A 19,290-nucleotide genomic window follows, 5' to 3' on the forward strand; every position below is an offset into this window, starting at 1 on the left:
TTCCCTTTTGAGTGTTTTGGATAGATTCTAAGTTACTCATCACATGATGTCTAGTTTTCTTCAATGAAATATATTAGGAGCCCAGTTAATTATGAGTCATTGAGTAGCATTTGGCAAGACTAAATGAGGACATTCAAACATAGATTTTGCACTTCTGGACACATCTTTTGTTGCATTGAAGATTAGGGAGATGTGAATTTTCCTTTCCTCCTCTTGCCTTTTCTACTCAAATATTGTATATGTAATCTTTCTTCTCTTCAGAGAGAGAGAGGAAAGCCAAAGTGTGGGAGATGGAAGAGTGAGAATATGATGACATTGCTACTTTTGCCAGTGAGACATTCCTTCTTCTCAGTGCCTCTGGTCAAGGAGGTTCCAATTAAATGCCCTTCCAAGCTTGTGATTTCCTCTACCCCATCAACCACAGAGTGCACGGCAGGGTAACACATGAAGCTGCTCTGTCCTGCAGACTAGACCTTCTGGTTTCTCAATTCCACATCCCTGTGCAAAGAGGAGAGGGAAAGTTGCCTTGGTATCGAGTTGTACAGTAGAGAGAATAGGAAGAGACTTAAATGCAATACGTATTTGCCAGCTCCACTGTTGGCTTTCTAACTATCCCCTGCAGCAGGGAAAGGTATAAAGCTGCTGAAATTTAAAAAGATAGGAAAATCAAGAACTGCATCTTCCTGAATAAGTCCAGTGCCCCTGAGCACTGGAGAGAATGGCATTAGAGCCCAACATTGGTCAGAAAGACTAGGCATCTTTGTGGGAGCTCTGAAAAGGAAAAAAGGACTGAAAAGGAATGCATCTCCTTATGATAACAAAAGCAAAAAAGGAAAACATTTTTCAGCAACAGCCATTCCTCCCCTACCTTGCTTTATCCTTTTGTTTGGGCAGCAATCACAGACCCATATGCTAAGCGGTGGAAGCTATTTTTCAGAAGCATTTGTCTCCTTGGAAGCCTTCTAAGCTTGTTTCATTGGCAACTGTGAAATCACCACTGGGTCTGTCGTGTGTGTTATTCTACAGATGGTTTGCACGGGTGGTTTGTTTCTACAGGATGAAATCTCCCTTTGGACTCCGGTTTGGATTTAAGAAATTCATGCACTACTGGTCTTTACTTTGTTTTGATAACATTCTCACACTGTTTCACCTGTAGAACCATTGTCTTTGGAGTTGTTGATGGGTATGAAGGTAGTAACACAGTGGAAGCCTTGACAAGTAGCATTGATGCCATAGAACATACTCGGACGCTTCATCAACCATCATGGTAAATTCTAGTTTGGGTGGCTGACAGGTGGTCAGGCAGTTTTCTTGGTACATACAGAAACCAGTGTCCAATGGGAGCTCAAAGTAATCTTACAGAATTTCACCTAAAGGCAGATGGCAGCACTTTTGTTACATTTGTGGATTTAAGGGGGTGCGGGGGAGGCTCTTCTTCTCCACCTCTTCTCCAAAACAATCACAGTTGCACATGCAGTTCATGCCAGTGACATTTCTAGGTGCCCACGAGAGTGCAGTCCTCTTAGATACATTTATTTCAGTATTATCCCTTTAAAATAGAATGCAAAAGTATAAAATGGAGCATTCTAATTTGCAAGGGAGAGAAGTTACACTAGACATTGTAAAGACTTTAGTTCATTTCCATTTCTTCAATTGCGAAAAAAATTGAACCGATTGTATTTTTCACATGATCAAGGAGCTAACTATTGTGTCATGGAATTGGCTTTTTAGAGTTAGGCAGAAGTGAGTTTGAATGGCTACACAATTGCTCCCTGGTGGGTGGACTCTGGTAAAATGGGGGATAACATAGCCTTATTCAGGGTTGATGTGAGGATTACACAATATAATAGATAAAATCTCAGCAAAGGATTCTCACCTAATAAACTCAGCTATTGTTTATTGGGTACTTTCTCTTTGGTAGGCTCTGCTTTTTCCACTTTACATGTCTTAACTCACCATATTGTCATCATCTCATCTTTACTTACTAAGTAATACTATAACCCTCTACTCAGATGGGGAAATGAAAGCAGAAAAAGGTTAACTTTGCCAAGGAAACAAAGGAAGTAATTAGTGGCTGTGGAATTTCTACTTCTGTTCTTTATCACTGCTCCATTTTTGGCTCTCCATGTAATATATAGAAGATCAAGAGAAAATGAATTCTCCTTGCCCTCCAATTTTCTAGGCCTTTATTTACATCATCTGTAAAAACTGATGTGATTATAGTAGTAACTTAAAAGAGGTGACCATTAGAAATACATGCTGAACATCTCAAAACTAAGCAAGGCTAGACCCAGTCCTGTGAAGATTCCAAATTTGCAGTACTTAGTATTTATTTGGGGGTCTTGGAATATGAATTATTCTGATGCAAATGTTATTTCTAGGCAAAGCAACAGAGAGGTAATCAGAGTAGAAAAAGTCATACGAACCAAAAAAACATTCCTAGCCTTCTGTTTTATGAAATTCTGCATCAATCCAGAGCCAGAGGAAAATCTCTGTTTTGTGAAAATGGTAAAATATATATCTTTTTAGAGGGTAACTAGAGTCAAGACATGGCTATAATTTCTGCCTCCGCAGTGTTTCACCACCTGGCTCTCCTTTGTAAGTGACCTTGGGACTTTAAGATGTTCCCATGGAGCTGTCGTGCTTTTTGTAGTTTAAACAATTTTCATTTCAGCAAAGTGTTTGGCAGCAGCCTCCCCCTTCTTGCATGTCAGTAGTACAATGCAGGCTTTTAAGCCACTCTTAACAGAATTACCCCCATGCTGTTTTCTTTTCCTGATATGTCTTTGCCTTTAGCTCATTTTTAGCACATATAAAAGGATTGTATGTTTTTTATTAGCATTCATTTGCACTAAGCATAAGTTGTGATCAAATTCCTCAATATTATTAAAGGGCAGATGAACCATTTTATGGCATGGGAAAGGCAAGAATGCATTTAAGTTTACTGTGCTTCTAAACTTTAAGTGAATGTTTTTCTTATTACATCAACCATCTTATCATCTTTGCAGATGCACGGGCCCCTTCTAACTTAAAGTAACCAGGTAACATCTGTTGACCTAGAACAGGCATAGGCAGTGAGTGTGGGTGTGTATGTGCTCATTGTTCTTTGAGGGCATCTACATGTTAAAAATAACATATTGTCAAAATCATTGTGAAATTTGCAGCAGACACTAAGATAATCTGAAGATCCAATATCAATCATCATTATGAAATCAAAACCTACAAATGGTTTTCTTTTAAAAATTATCCCTTAAAAGAGGAGACAAGTCTTGACCAGCTACAATAATAAAAATTTTAAAATAGTTAAAATTGATTGAGGGCTTACCATGTCATGGTCACTGTTCTAAATGTCTTAGTGTATATTACTTTATTTAATCATTGCAGCAATCCAATGAGATAGGTGCTGTTATTGCTATTCTCATTTCTAAAAAAACAAAACAAAAAAAACCCCACAAACAACTGAGTCTTAAAGACATTAAGCAACTCATCCTAGATAATTCAGCTAGAAATAGTGAAGTCAAGATTTAATCTGGTCCCATAGTCTGATCCCTTCCTCACTGGGGCACAGCTCCCCAGCTGGGCAAACCAATAGGTCAGGCGTCCAAACAGCCAACTGTCAAATGTAGAATGCTATTGCTATTGCTTACATGACTAAAAGGAAAATATAGGAGCACCCTTTAACTGTTATGAAAATCAAGTCACTGAACCAGAAAGTTGAGAGTCCTAGGAGAGGCAAGGAAAAACCAAGAATGGAGACATTAAGGAAGAATGGAAACCAAGAATGGAAATGAGAAGCAGACACAGGGATGCAGAGGAGCTGGTCAGTCTGAAGAGTAGAGAACGTTAGCTACAAGGAAAGAGAAGAAAGGACAGCTCTTTCACAAATGGTGTCATCTCCATGCCAACCTCCCATCCCAGGGCATCCAGGTTGCCACATTAATGATACCTCCATCACTGGACAGATCTACAGTGGGAGCAGTTGCTGGGACTTTAGTGAAAGGGCAAGTAAGGTCTTATTTACCACTCTACCCTCTGAGTGTATGAATCATCATTTTTACCTAATCCAACTTTATGCTAATCAAGACAGATGAGGGGAAGGCTTAATTGAGAATGACATTAAGTCATTCTTTCAAGTGCAATGGGAAACTAAACTATGCTTAGGATATATACATTATAATTTAAAATATGAGATATGTGGTTTAAAATGCATCTCCAAGCTTATAGTCCAAACTTGAAGAAAAAACAGAGTATCCCTCTAAGGAAATTACTTTTTTTTCCATATACTTTATTGATTTTTACAGAGAGGAAGGGAGAGGGATAGAGAGTTAGAAACATCAATGAGAGAGAAACATCTATCAGCTGACTCCTGCACACCCCCACCAGGGATGTGCCCACAACCAAGGTACATGCCCTTGACCAGAATCGAACCTGGGCCCCTTAGTTTGCAGGCTGATGCTCTGTCCACTGAGCCAAACTGGTTAGGGCTAAGGAAATTACTTTTAATGTTATCTTTGAACAAACCATACAGGGTATCTGGTGTATAATTGACATTCAGTAGATGAGGGAGAGCACAGCCAGGGTGGCTCAGTGGTTGAGCATGGACCCATGAACCAGGAGCTTATAGTTCAATTCCCAATCAGGGCACATGCCCGGGTTGCAGGCTCAATCCCCAGTAGGGGACATGCAGGAGGCAGCCGATCAATGATTGTCTCTCATCATTGATGTTTCTATCTCTCTCTCTCCCTCTCCCTTCTTCTCTCTAAAATCAATAAAAAACAAAACAAACAAACAAAAACTCACCAACATCTTATAAAATTAAAATAGATGAGGGAGGAAATATAAAGAAGAACAATAAGTGGCAAGGAAGAAAGCGGTAGGGGGAGGAAAGAAGGGCCAAATATGTATAAAAACTTAGGTGAGCATTGTATTCCCATTAACTTTGGTGGTTTAACATGAGACATGATAGAAAGCTAGATACAACTGTTAGAACTAAACCAATAACTTATAGAGTCACCAACCCATTTAATGGGAGTTTCAGAGCAAAAACCACTGAACAAAAACACTTGAACAGTTTTAAATGGTTGATTAAACCTATCTATTTTATGTTAAACTAGTTCAATTGAACTTTAGTTAATCTTCCATAAACCCTGGATTTCTGTAAAAATAATAAGTAATTGGGAGTTGTCATTATCCCTGAGCTTTCTGATATGCCAGATATTTAACAAATTGAGTTAGAATATACTTTTCTGGCCAATTCATTGACCTTTTGGTGCATTTAATAAATGATCCATTTAGAATGGCAGACTAATAGGAAGAGAGTAAAGCTAATGTACTGTCACACAAAGTAGAGGGAGCAGAGATGGTATCCAGAACTTTTTTAACCTCCTTGATTGGTATTGATATCGTTATACATTTGATCTAACTGTGGCATCAGAATCTTAATCAGAACATTGAGGTACGATATAGAAAGAATGGGAAGCCCATTGTAACTTTAAATATCAAATGATGATGTTTTTCTGATACCCAAATCTCTTTGGATATTCAAGAGTCCTTTTATAAAACCACACACACACACACACACACACACACACACACACACACACACACACACACACACACAAAACTGTGAACATACATTCTAGCTCTAGATCATCAACTTCTGGTTATACAGTATGCAGGTTTTGGAGTATCCCCTCATTAAAATTCTCTTGAATGGTGCTGGGTATTTGACACTGTCCCCACCAATGGATTCGCTGTGAGTCAGAAAGACCTGTAGGTGTAGGCTTGTAAAGAGAGGATTTTACTTCTTGTGTTACTAGTGCCAGAATCCTACACCATGCTCTGACTCTTGTTGACAAGACAGAGAAAAAGAGCACCGTGGAACTAGATCATTTTCTAGGGGAGGAGGAAATTGCATGGGAGATTGTTATTTGAGCTTTGACTCCCAATCATAGTTTGTACAAACTTGGCTGTGTTATGACTTTTCAGAAGCCTAACATGTGAATACCCTTTTCTCCATTTTTTAGGAAAAATGCAAATATCCTAAATAAAGTCAGCTAACACTAAAGGACTTTTATCAAGAAAGTAAGTTCTTGGTATAGGGGTTTTATTCAATAAACTCTGCAACCTGCTGGGTCTTATTCCTGTGAAGCCCAGGACTGATGATGACAATGAATGCCTTATGCTATCCCTAAAGTGTAAACCCTTATCTAGTGTTCTGTACCAGAGTGGGCAGAAAGTCATGCATCAGTTTTAGAAAGATTTCTACTTCTGGCAATTGACAATTTAAAAATTTGGTTCCCTGGAGAGTTATGTTAACTACTTGAGAAAATTCAATTATCTATAACAACATTTGAGGTGCAATAAGCCAATATATCGCTGTCCAAATAAATCATCCATTCTGGAAATACGTATAGAATTAAATCTGGAGTAGGTTTCAGTGTTTCAGTCCTAGTTTTGCCATTTCCAAGTTGCGTGCCCTTCAGCAAGTCACCCAAACTCTCTAAATCTCATTTTCCTCATGTAAAAATAAAAAAATGGGGATAATAATGCTCAACTCACAGTGTTGAGGAAGGTGCATTGAAAATTCAGCATAGTGCCTGACACATTGGACATTCATCATAAATGGAAGAATTATTTTACTTTAAATGTTTTACTTTGAATGTGTTTGGAAGCAACGCTGGAGTTTCTAAACATTAATTAATGGCAATGTATTTTCCAACAACTTTTAAGTCATGCCCTCTAAATACAATTAGGATGCCATTCTCAGCACAAAGGTATAAGTTCATTAGTCATTGTTAATCCTTCTGTGTCCCTTCGTGATCTCCAGCAGTTCAAACAGCCCCCCAAAATCCCATTTGCTATATTAAATGGAGTCCAGCTCACCTTATTGTTCCCTGCCTTGGCCATTTCAGGGCTGTGCCCACATAGCCTCAATCTATATAGCAAGTGATGACAGGGAGGATCTAATGTGTTTATAACCAGTGGGTATGCAATAGACATTCTCCATTTAATGAGCACATACTATGAACCAGGAAGTAGGATGAGTGTTATGGGTGCATGCTTTCCATTACCATGGCGTTTATTTGAATGGGTGCAAATAAGATAGCTTTAGGTTGAAGTCCTGGATCTGCCCTCATTAGCTCAAAGACTTTGGTATGCTTTCTTTTCCTCATTTGTAAAAATGTGGATGAGGAGTCCTGGTGAGTGTGGCTCAGTTGGTTGAGCATCATCCCATGCACCCAGAGGTTGCTGTTTCTATTCCTGGTCAAGGGCACATGCCTGGGTTGCGGGTTCTATCCCCAGTAGGGAGCATGCAGGAGGTAGCTGATTGATGTTTCTCTCTCATCAATGCTTCTCTCTCTTCCTTTCCCTTCCTCTCTCTCTAAAAATCAATGAACTGTTAAACATATTAAAATGTGGATGACAATATGTGCACTTCCGAGGGCTGTTGAGAGGGTTCAATGGAGTAATGAATGTTATGGATATTTAGTACACTGTAACTTTATTGACTCTGTTCCTTCTTTTGCCTCTCATGACATTCTGTTTTCCTGTAGCTTCATTGTCTGCTTCCTCTCAGTAACCCTGGCAGTCCTGGGCTCAGCTTGACTGGCAGTGGAGTGGCCTATGGATCTGACCTGGTCCTTGTCTCTATCTACACATGTTCCCTAGGTTGCCTCACCCAAAGCCATATCTTAAGACACCACCTTGTTCCCAATAAAAGCTCTAACTTCCAACTTATGAACATTGCAGCCATACTACATAGAAAAAGTCAAATTGGCATAATACCATCATCTATCTGACATGGAAATCTAAGCTATTAAAAATGCAGGAGGAATAGAGGGGAAAAAAGCACATGATTTAGTACCAATCACCCAAGTACCAACTTCCAAACTCAACCAAAGGAGAAGAAAATTTGGAGTGTTTACTTGACTTGCTATATCTGAAGAAGTCATGCAGTTTGTTTTTTTATGTGATAGTAGAACAGCTTATCCTTTAATTAAAATTTTAAAAACAGTTTTTGAAGGTTAAGAGTTTCATCTAAAACTTCACATCATTTTTAAGAAAAATTAATAAAAATTATAAATTGTTATAGCTCATTTATAAGAAGCTAGATGAGACCATTATGAAAAATTAGTGAAATTATCAGATGGAATAATTAAAGATCAATTGTGAAATAATCACATAATTCTAGCTATACGCTGTATTGCTCTTCATTAATCAAAGATAATCTGGAATTGCAATACTTAATTAAATGCAAGAAGGTGTTTGTGTGTTCAGTCTCTGAAAGGAGATAATTGGAGAGTACAGAAGCTGTACAGTTATCAGCTTTTGCTGATTTTTTGAGAGTCTAGAAATGTAAATTCTACAGTATGGGGGTTGGTCATTTTGTGGACTGTTGAAATCAGACTTAAAATAGACACTTCCTTTTTCAATAACAGAAGTTTTTTTTCTGTTTTCAATAAATAATATTCTTCTTTTAGTCCTGGGAAAAGTATTTTAATTCATCAATAAGAAGAAAGTAATGCATCTAAACTTGGCAGATGTGTTAGATCTCAAAGGCCCATGAACAAATTCCATCTCACTTTGCTTTCTTTACTGCCAAAGTAGCGACCTGCTGGCTACAATCCTCAGTGCTCCTTGAAAGCAGAAGTAATTTACTCTTTCTCCCATTTGTAAAATAAGGCCACATAGAATACTCATGTCAATCTTTATTTTTCTGCAGAAAGTGTAATAAAGTCACATCAATTTCAAATGCAATTTATATTTTAAGTATAACTAAGATGAAATTTATGTACAATAAAATGCACCTATTTAAGATATATAATCATTACTTTTGAAAAATGTATACCCCTGGTTATCACCATGACAATCAAGATCTTTTCCCTCCGAAAAGGTCCTTGCGCCCAATCCCAGCCCACCCCCACTCTCACCTTTGGCACCAGGTTACCATTGATCTGCTTCTCCAATAGGATAGCTTAAATTTGTTTTTGTTATTTACTAGTAACTGGAAGCCTTAAACATGTACTATTTGGGATCTGGCTTCTTTTGCTCAGCATTATACTTTTGAGATCCAACCCTCTTAACATAGTCCTTCTTTATTCCTAAGTAGCATTTCATTGGATGAATATGCCATTATGCTATTCATATATGCTATTACAAATAAAGCTACTATAAACCCTTGTTTTCAAGACTTTTAGTATATTATAATTCAGTTTTCATATCGTTTTATGACATTTGTTCACCCTTGTTCACTGTGTCAACCAAGTAAAAATCAACTTCAGTAGTATTTCCAGGATGGAGGAAGATTGATTTCCATGCTGGATGTGAAAGTATATTAAACAATAGAAATGTATTCTTTAAAAAAAATAAGACTTTTACATGCATTATTTCCTTCCTTTTTCACATAATGCTTTTATATAGGTAGGAAAGATACTATTGGTATTCTTAGTTTACAAATTTGTAAACTGGGTCTTGGAGGAGTTAAGTGATTGACTGAATAGCATGCAGTTGTTAAGTGTTACAGTCAAGACCAGAACCAGTTTTACAACTTCTTAATCCAGTGCACTTTCCACTCTGTCATGAAGGAGATTTTTCATGTCCTTCAACACATATTTATTAAGTTCTTCCTGCTCGCCTAACACCGTGTTAGGATGTTAGGAACCCCATTACAGCAAGAGCAGAGCCAAAAATCTATGTGTTTCCCTCAAGGAATTTATTATTTAATTGAGGAGACAATACACGTACATGAAAAAAAATAAATGAGTGCAATTGTAAGGCAATTAGTTAAAGTTGTTAGAAACATGTATTCTGTGCTGCCTTGAAAACAGGTGTTGAGTTAATAGATAGCGACATAAAGGGGGAGGCAGTTATCTGGAAGAGGTTCATGTAGGGAAGTGGTTTTTCTGTGCTAGACATTGAAAAACAAAAAGTGTGGATCGTGAAAGAATAGGTAAGACAAAAAGCCAAGTATGTATGTCTGTCTGATGAGGATCAATTTGGAATCAGCAATACTGAGAGCATTTATTTTCAGGCTCAATATATAGGGTAGGGTCAGTTGAATGTCAAATTGAATTATATAGAATTTACTCACTTGACAGCAGGGAGACATTGTAGATTCTTAAGCAACAGAGGAGAGTGAGTGACATGGTACAAGGGATGCTTTACAAAGGATAACTGATCACAGCTTGCATAATGGGGTAGATTTAGGGATGGCCATCAAAGAGGCCAAGTTCAAAGACTATTATAGCCTGGTTATGAGGTGATGAAGACTCAGATCAAGGAGAGGAAAAGTCTAAATGTTTTTATAAAAGCAGACAAGCTATTACAGCTCTTCACTGAATGGTTTCCTAATTCAGCGGCATTCAATCAAAATTTCTCCAGAAACTAAATGTCCTTGTGCTAACAGAACCAGGTTTCATAGAAACGATTATGAAGCTATGCTATATAAGACTTGATTTTGGCCTGGAGCTCAATTCTTTATGCTAAAATTCACCACCTGTCAACCTACCAAAGGATGCACTGACTTGCTTATTCCAGCTCCTCTCTTTGGAGTATAGTTTAAAATAGCACCCATCAGTCTTAATCACAACTATTTTCCAAAATGTTTCCCAAATTAATAAGTGCGGGATTGGAAGAACTGACCCTGTAGGGGAATAGGACAAAAATAGCTCACCCATAATTAGAAACAAAATCTCCATTCATTGAGCACTAGGAAATTGGCCAAAGCCAGCAGCTTTTCATACCGTGCTGTGTCAAGGGGTCCTTAAGGCACATGCTCCCTAAGTTCTCTCTCCTGTTGCCCAGTGGTCTGATGCATGCTTTTCTTTGGTTTCCTGTTTTAAGCCTTCCAGCTTTAGCTTTATTCACCATGCAAAAAAAAAAAAAAAAAAATGTCTAGATCTTGGGCTCCAGCAATTAAGGGGATGTGGTGCCTTTTATAACACAAATGGAGGAACTCAGGGTAGACCTGCAATTAAGTTGGATCCTGGTAATGAAATGAACTGTCCTGATAAGCAGACTTCAATTGAAGGTGTATGTGGGTCATGGCAAATTTAAGGACCCCCTAATCCTATCCGTCTGCCTCATGTACACTCTCTAGATTAAAGAATAAGGGATAATTTTTTATGGATTTGGAAGCCAAAGAAGCCCTTAACCAAAAATGTATGACAATGAAGTTAAATGACTCTTGTGTTTCTGAAATGAGGCGCTTTGGTTCTCAGCACTCAAATATTGATGGTTATTTTTGGCCTGGTGTTCCTGCTACTGTTGTCTGTTTTGTTGTTACTGTTGTTGTGGTTGTTGTTGCTTCAGCCTGAATTAGTAGTAATTCATCTGAAGGTGTTTTTAGTGTAATAGGGAAAACAGAACTGTAAACACCCTAAGGCAGAATTTGAAAAGTACTGTGTATAGGTACAAGCAATGTGCTATGGAAACAGCAGAAGAAAGTATAATTCTGCAGGGGTGATCAGAGACCATTGGAGGGGTCAGATGTATTAAGGCTGAGCATTGAAGGTGGAATTTTCATTTAATCCCAGGCAAAGGAAAGCTGATGAAGGTTTTTGAAGGGAGAATCTGACCTGTGTTTTAGGAAGATAGCATTGGCAAAGGTGTGAAAAACGGGCAGTATACGGGATAAATTAGAGGCAAGGAAAGGATAGCAAACTTGAAAATGCTATTTCTTGTTGATTGTTTTGTGAGTTTATGGACCAAAAGTATGAGGGAGGCAGAGATATAGGAAGGAGGCTGGAGTGATGTGGGGAAGGGTTATGGGAAGCCCTTGATTGGTGTGCCATATCCAATCCGTCAACAAATACTATGATTCAATACTCCCCCAAAGTAAATATTGGAACTCATCCTGGATTTGAATCCTCAGCAGTATTTCTCACAGTGGAACCATCTCTGCTTCATGAACTTCTGCCTTCTCTTGAATCTCATGACTCACTCTGGTTTTCCTCCAACCCCACAGAGTTCCCTTCTCACTCCTCCACATGTCTGCTGTGCTGCTTGGCCACAGATGTCTCCAACCTTGTCCCTTTGCAGCTACATACTCATGTACTCTCATGCCTTAAAACACCACCCAATTCCTTAAAAATGCCACATTTGTATCTACTGTTTTTACCTTATTCCAAACTCCAGACTCGTACCCCAAACTTCCAATCTGACCTATTTACATAGAAGTTATAATAGGCATACCAAAATTAACATTTTAGCCATATTTTCCTCTACAAACTTGCTCTTCCCTGCGTTCCTCCATTTGTGTTATAAAAGGCACCACATCCCCCTAATTGCTGAAGTCCAAGATCTAGACTTTTGTTTTTCTTTGATTTCTTTCTTTCTTTCTTCCAACTGTCATATTCATCAGTAAGGGCTGTGGACATTACCTCCCAAATCTCCTAGATCTCACATCTGCTCTCCATCCCCACTGCCCTCACCCTGGACCCATCATTGTAACTTGTGCTTGAGCGAAGATTGATGAACTGGTCTAGATATGGTACTTCGTGACCTCTGCAATCCGTGAACTATTCAAGAGCCAGAGTGATCTGTGCAAAACCTAATTTCAATCATGCTATTTCCTTTTACTTAATGTCCAAACTCTTAGCCAACTTCAAAAGCCCTATTTCTCTGGCTTCATCAACTTTCATTCTCCTCTCTCCTATTTCACTCCAGTCACACCAACTGTTTTTCTTGTCCTGGACTATATCAAGCTTGTTCCTCCTAAGGATACTTAGTGGCCACTTTCCTTATCAGCCAATGCTTGCTTTGGATGTCCTTTCTTTAGAGAACGCTTCTTTCCTAGTCTCACAGTCTGAAGTCCCCTTCTCCTCTCCCCGTATCACATAACCTGACTAATTTTATCTTTTATTTACTTACTAGAGGCCCGGTGCACAAAATTCATGCATGGGTAGGGTCCCTAGGCCTGGCTGGCAATCAGGGCTGATCTGTGGGGCAACTGGTGAGGTGATCTGGGAGCCCCCGCTGGCACCCACTTTGACCAGCCTGGCGCCGCCCACTCGCTTGCCCCACCCCCCACTGCCACCACAGGTTGCCTCCCTCTGTGGGACAACTGGCGAGGCAATCAGAGGACCCTCCCACCCCCCGCTGGCACCCACCTTGGCTGGCCTGGGGCCTGTGGGCTGTGGGCAGCTCCTGCATTGAGCATCTGCCCCCTGGTGGTCAGTGTGTGTCATAGTGACTGGTCATTCCACTGATCGTTCCACCGTTCAGTTGACTTGCATACTAGGCTTGTATTATATAGGAGGATTCATTCTTCCACTCTGCTCCCTCCAATTAGAAATTAAGCTTTAGCCCTAGCCGGTTTGGCTCAGTGAATAGAGAGTTGGCCTGTGGACTGAAGGGTTGCAGGTTCCATTCCGGTCAAGGGCATATGCCCCTGTTGCAGGCTCCATCCCCAGTAGGGGGCGTGCAGGAGGCAGCTAATCAATGGTTTTCTCTCATCATTGATGTTTCTTTCTCCCTTTCCCTTCCTCTCTGATATCAATAAAATATATTTTTAAAAAGAGAAAGTAAGCTTTATTAGATCAGGAATCTTGTGTGTGGTTAAGACTCTTTCCCCAACATCTAAAATAGAGCCTAACACATAGTAGTTGCTCAATAAATAAAATTTAAATGAATGACTCTTTAATACTGCCATCCTATATCTAGCTCACAATCCTTCCTTGCTTGGACTACAACAAGCCAGCTTACTACTTTTGTCACTTTACTATTCAGCCCCTCTAATTCACTCCATTCCCAGGAGCTTTTAAAACTGTATCCCTCATAAACATGTGCCATACAGGATGTGACCACATCTACTTCTCAAGTTCAGCTCCTGCCACTCTCCTCTTAGCTCAATGTGCTTCTCTATTCCACCCCCCTCCTCCTAAATGCACAAATAGTGGATAAGGTTGGAGATGGTTTCACTATATTTTTTAGTCATCAGTATTCAGGAAAGCTGTTGGTTTTCTGCTCTTGCAACCTCACCACATTACCTGTGCACCTTGCACTGAAATGTTTTTTTCAGGCTCCTTTTTAATTTGTAAAGAGAAGGAACAGGAGGCCCAAAGGTGATTACCAGTCAGAGCAGTTCATCATTAAAAAGGTCTGAGACTTGTGGCAAACCGATGACTAGGAGATACAGGTCAAATAGATTTTGCACTATTCAGGCAGAGGCTGAACTACAAAAATTAAATAGCACTCTAATTAACCAGAGTAGTTAGCACATAATTCAGATCTCCAGAACTCCAGCAGATTGTGAATTAAAAACATTATATAATGTGCAAATAACAACAACAAAAATTCCTGCTCTGGTTAGTTTTTCATATACAGGCTTCAAGGATGAGAAAACATTACACATTTCTGCAAAACCAGAAATAGTCTTACTCTACAGGAGAAAAAAGGTGACTTCTGTTTTTCAAAGACAATAAAGGATTAACAAGTTTTGCATTCCATTGTTATGCACTGCACATATCCTGATTTGGACATTTTAGGACTACACCAGGTGAATGAAAAAGATAGGAGATAAGGTGAAAACAATACTGTATGCAAGTTTATAACAAAATCTGACTCACTGATGGCTTTCTGAATGAATAGAGTATCCATTCACCACCAATTATAAGTAAGCACAGTGGAATGCAATCTAAATGTACTTCATACTTGCTAAGCAAAGAGAATGGTGACATCAACAAAAATTACTTAAATTCCTGATAAATAGATGCAAAGCATGCTAGGAAACTTTTAAGAGAGACTTGTATGAGAGGACAATGGAAAAATTATGAAATTATAGTTTCTGCCCCTAAAATAAAAAAATAAAAAATGAAGTCTGCTTTTGCTGTTGCACAAAAGAAGCATTAGGAAGTCACCCTAAAATGTGGGCAAATACAAAAGCTGAGACATGGAGCAGGCAGGTGCTTGCTTTCGAAGTTAAAGAAAATACCAACAAAAGGAAAATATAGCAAAAGTCTGTGTTTTCAAATATGTAAATTCCAAAAGTTAACGAGGGTTAATTTTACATTTTACAATATCACTTCACTTTTTAATTTTCTCCTAAAATAATGAGGCTAATAATAATAGCTTACATTTATTGAGCTTTCAGTGTGTCAGGTACTATGTTAAACATTCATTATTCTGTTAATTCCTATGGCTCCATGGAAGTGAGAATCACTCTCTGTTTTACAGATGAGGAAGCTGTGATACACAAACGTATAGTAAATTGGCTCATAAATAGTAAGAGGGTGAGTTATGAATCTAGGGGTTTCTGGTTTCAATATCCAGGTTTTTAACCACTACCTTCTGCCAACACCCTAATTTAAATTACTTAAATGTTAGACTCAAAACCATAAAAATCCTAGAAGAAAACACCGGTAGTAAATTATTGAACATTTCTTGTAGCAATATTTTTTTGTGGTATTTTGCCTCAGATGAGGGAAATAAAAGAAAAAATAAACAAATGGGACTGCATCAGAAAAAGTTTTTTGCACAGCAAAGGAAACCATCAACAAAATAAAAAGAAAACCCACTAAATGAGAGAACATATCCTCCAATGATACATGTGATGAGGGGTTAATATCCAAAATTTATGAAGAACTTATACAACTCAACAACAACAACAAAAAACACACACCAAAACAAACAAACAAACAATCTAATTAAAAAATGGGCAAAGGACCTGAATAGACATTTCTCCAAAGAGGATACACAGATGTCAATAGACATGAAAATATTCTCAACATCAAAAGTCATCAGAGAAATGTAAATTAAATGCACAATGAGATATCACCTTACATGTCTCAGAATGGCAGTCACCAATAAATCAACAAACAAGTGCTGCTGAGGATGTGTAGGAAAGGGAACCATCATACACAGCTGGTGGGAAGGCAGATTGGTGCACCACTGTGAAAAGCAGTATGGGGTTACCTCAAACAATTAAAAATGGAACTGTCTTATGACCCTGTGATTCCACTTCTGGGAATATATCTAAAGAACCTGACACACTAATTCAAAAGAACATATGCACCCCTATCTTCATTTCAGCATTATTTACAACTAGAGGCCTGGTGCACTGGGGGAGAAGGTCCCTTAGCCGGGACAGCGCCCTTTTGCAGTTTGGGAGCCCTCGGGGGATGTCCAACTGCCAGCTTAGACCTGCTCCCAGTGGGCTGGTGGTCAGTGTGTGTCATAGCAACTGGTTGTTCCACTGTTTGGTCGATTTGCATATTAGCCTTTTATTATATAGGATAGCCAACAATTGGAAACAGTCCAAGTATCTATCACTAGCTAAGTAGATAAAAAGTTGTGGTAGAGCCCAGCTGGCCTGTCTCAGTGGTTGAGCATCAACCTCGACCAGGAGGTTAAAGTTTGATTCCCAGTCAGGGCACATGCACAGGTTGTGGGCTTGATACCTGGTGGGGTGAGCAGGAGGCAACCAATCGATGATTCTCTCATCATTGATGTTTCTATTCCTTCCTTCTTCTCTGAAATCAACTTAAAAAAAACATATATATATTTTTTAAAAAGCAGTGGTACATTTACACAATGAGATACTACTCAGCCATTAAAAGGAAGGAAGTCTTACCCTCTAACAGCATGGATGGAACTGGATAGCATTATGCTAAGTGAAATAAGCCAGTCAGATAAAGTACCATATGATTTCACTCATATATGGAATCTAATGAACAAAATAAACTAAAAAGCAAAATAGAGACAGACTCAGACAAAGAACAGGCTGACAGTTTTGGGGCATGGGGGGCTGGAGGGGTGAAGGGGTTGAGCAAAAAAAAAAAAAAAAGGAGACAAAACTCATGAACATGGGTAACATTGTGGTGATTGCTGGGAGAAGGGGGTTGGAGCGGTAGCAGAGGGTATAGGGGAGATAAATTATGATGGAACGAGACTTGATATGAGGTGGTGAATACACAATACAGTGTACAGATGATGTGTTGTAGAATTGTGCACCTGAAACCTGTACAATTTTGTTAACCAGTGCCACCCTAATAAATTAAATAAAATGAAAAAAAATTATACCTTTTCCATGGAAATGACATGAACAATGAAGAAATCTAAAAGCTGCTCATATGAATCACTTTAAAGGATTATTGCCACTCATAATGTGTAGCTCACTTGTAACTTTATGTGATAGCAATCTTTGGGGAAGTGGCTTAAGTATCTTTCTTTTTGTCTATTTCAGAATACTATTCGCCCCAGGTCACAATGCTAATGTAGAAAAAGAATTCTATATTTTGTTCCCGCCTGTGCACAGTTGTCCTACAATGAATGGTCGGGGTCCCTGGTGTAACCTAGGCTTTAGCCCTTATAAAAAATAAGAGAGTAATTCCTAGATCTTGCAGATTGATATTTTTCGTGCTATATTTTTTTCTTTATGGCTTGCATGAGTGAAAGCATTTTATGTTCAATTAAAAAACTATTTGAAGTTTAAAATATTGAGGGAAATTACAGTGGGAGATTTTACTCTCCATAGCCTATGCCTGTTGGCTCATTTGTCAGACCAAAACTTTTTTTTAGAATAACATTCATCTTAAAGGGAAACACATTTTTATGTGTAGGGATGTGGGGATAAAATTTTATGGATTTTAAAAATTATCTTTTAAAAATGGATCTCAATTTTAGGCTTATAATTTAGGTCTATATTGTTAAAAATTGGATAAATTATAATATTAGAGCCTTTAATTTTCCGTAACAGACAACAAAGTCTATAGTTTCTCTCACCTTAAATGAAGGACTGCTTATCCTTGGATGATTTATTCATTTATGCAATAAACAAATACTTACTAAGTACATGTGATGTTTAAAACACTCCTCTAATGATAAACAGTATAATTTTATTTTCATTATAGAGCTAAAAGTCTAGTCATAGAGGGTGGGAGGAGGCACACACAATAGGTTATTTTAAAATAATAACAACAGCTATGGGGAATATAAGCAGGATGGCAAAGGAGAATAATACTGAAGAATGGCCATTTTAAAAGGGTGGTCATTGAAGGTGTAATATCCAATCTGAGACTTTTATGGTAAGAGTAAGCCAGACAAAGTTCTGGGGGAAGAGTGATCAGGCAGAGGTGAAAGGGCAAAAATCATAAAATAAAAATACATGTAGTGTGTTTGAGGAACAGAAAGAAAGGTAGGGCACCTAGAGTGTAGAAATTGTCAGCTGCATGTTGAGATGTTGTAGAAGATATAATTGAGGAACAATAGGCCTTGCTGAAAAGTGGAGATTTTATTTTAATTACAATAAGAAACTATTGAAAGGTGATTTGCAACTTGGAGCTATTCGATGTATCTAAGAACTTTCGATTTCACACTCCAAGTCCAGTTTCTGTCCACCTCTAACAAAAGCAAGATATGAAAAAAGATGAAGATGGCTAGAAGACATAGAGCTACGTGGAAACTAAAGCTTAAGCTCTCATATCCAGAAACCACTCATTAAGATTCAGTTTATTCATTGAACTTATTGATTGTGTCAGATACTATTTTAGGCACTAGGGATACAGTTATGAATAAGGTGTTTTGTGTGTGTGTGTGTGTGTGTGTGTGTGTGTGTGTGTTTGTGTGTTGTTTGTTTGTTTGTTTTTGCCTTATATTCTATGTCATAGAATAGAGGGAACATATTATAACCCTGAGCATTTACTGAAGTTTCTTTTTAATAACTATCTTCTTTGTTAGTCTTTAAGCTTCAGGACTTGACTCTTTTGTTGATCAATTGTGATTGCCCTAGAACCTATTAAAATTCTCAACATATAATAGGTCCTCAATAATTCTTAACTGGACTGAATTGAACTGAATATTATCATGTGAGATTTCATCTCATTGATACACATTATATAAATATATCTACTCTTTATATTTAAAACCATGTCCCATTTTTGAACATGAACATATTGAAAAATAATTTCTGTTTTCAAAAAAGGTTCTATGGTTTTACAGGGCTGTGCTGTATTAGTCACTGTATTATCCTTCTTCTGTGTCATGCAGTCTACATTACCCTTGTGATTTTAAATCTCTGTGAAGATATCTAATTTGGTAAATTATGTGACGTCAGTTAAACCCAACTTTTTTTTTTATCAATGAATGTTTTGATAGTCACCTAAACATGCCTTGTTTTGCTTTTTCATAAAGGAAGTCATGAAAAACCTTTGTGGTTTTCTATTTCCATTTATATAATTATTGGTATTTTGATCTGTAGAGAGCGCCTGGGAAGGCACATGAGCATTTCTTTAATTATTGTCAGCTGAATCCAGTGGCAGAGCCATGTCCTGGAAACACACCTTGTCAGAG

The sequence above is a fragment of the Cnephaeus nilssonii genome (assembly GCF_951640355.1).
Source record: "Cnephaeus nilssonii genome assembly, chromosome: 5".
Lineage (NCBI taxonomy): Eukaryota > Metazoa > Chordata > Mammalia > Chiroptera > Vespertilionidae > Cnephaeus > Cnephaeus nilssonii.